Raw genomic sequence first — 1,266 nt, forward strand, 5'->3', positions numbered from 1 at the left:
CTAGGCTAGATAATAAAAAGATAGTTATTACTAGTACTTTTTGTTCCCTTGGGTACGATATCCCGGTCTTGTCGTTACTATACTATTTTTTGATAGGTGCGCTTGCCTTTTCGTCTTGATAATAGTTAATCTAGGTTCGATCTTAATTATAAATATTTATTACTTGTTATGAATCACGCGATCAAGTTTTTGGCGCTGTTGCTAGGGAACTGAAATATTAGGAACACTAATTTTTTATTACTTTAGCCATTTATTTTTCTTGCGATTTTATTTTATTTTATTATTTATTAATTTACTTTTTCTCTTTTGGCAGGTTTTTATAGTTTATAACTAGAATAAACTCGTCAGGACCATTACTCTTTGACGAAGAAATTGATCTTACAATTTGCAAAAATTAAAGAGAAATAAGGCGTAGTTTACGCTACACGGAGAACGAGCGAGAAGACGATACTCAAACCCCAACCGAAGAGATGGCCGAAAATCCAGGCGATTAGCTGCCTCCTGCAATTGCAGCTAATCCAAATCCTACTCCACGTACTATGTATGACTATGCTAAACCTTCTTTAAAAGGAACTAAGTCTAGTATAGTTAGACCTGTTATTGCTGTGAATAATTTTGAACTAAAACCTAACACAATTCAGATGATACAGCAGTTTGTTCAGTTTAATGGTTTGCAGGATGAGGATCCAAACACGCACTTGGCGAATTTTCTTGAATTTTACGATACATTCAAAATCAATGGCATTTCTGATGATGCCATTCGTCTTCGGTTTTTTCCCTTTTCACTAAGAAACAAAGCTAAAAAGTGGTTGAACTCATTACCACGAGGGTCTATCACTACTTGGGAACAAATGACCGAGAAGTTTTTACTAAAATATTTTCTGCCGGTTAAAACGGCTAAATTGCGTAATGATATCTCTTCTTTTGTGCAGATGGATTTAGAAACACTTGATGATGCGTGGGAGAGATACAAGGACTTATTAAGAAGGTGCCCTTACCATGGGTTACCTCTTTGGCTGCAAGTTCAAACGTTCTACAATGGTGTGAATCCTTCGGCAAGACAAATGATTGATGCAGCTGCTGGCAGAACCATCAACAATAAAACACCAGAAGATTCCTATGAATTAATAGAGGAGATGTCACTGAACAACTATCAGTGGCAAGTTTAAGGATAAAGCCAATGAAAACAGTCAGCGTCTATAACATCGATTCAGTCACCATGCTCTCAAATCAGGTAGAACTTCTGAATAAAAAGATTGATAGTTT

At 36.0% G+C, this 1,266-nt stretch overlaps 1 non-coding gene across 1 annotated transcript; it reads right to left on the reverse strand.

Moving 5' to 3' along the window:
• Positions 1-899: 899 nt before the first annotated feature.
• Positions 900-1,006, reverse strand: LOC121227474 (small nucleolar RNA R71). Its single transcript, XR_005925085.1, has one exon. It is a non-coding gene; the product is annotated as a small nucleolar RNA R71 (small nucleolar RNA).
• Positions 1,007-1,266: the final 260 nt, after the last annotated feature.

Source organism: Gossypium hirsutum, chromosome A03 (assembly GCF_007990345.1).
Source record: "Gossypium hirsutum isolate 1008001.06 chromosome A03, Gossypium_hirsutum_v2.1, whole genome shotgun sequence".
Lineage (NCBI taxonomy): Eukaryota > Viridiplantae > Streptophyta > Magnoliopsida > Malvales > Malvaceae > Gossypium > Gossypium hirsutum.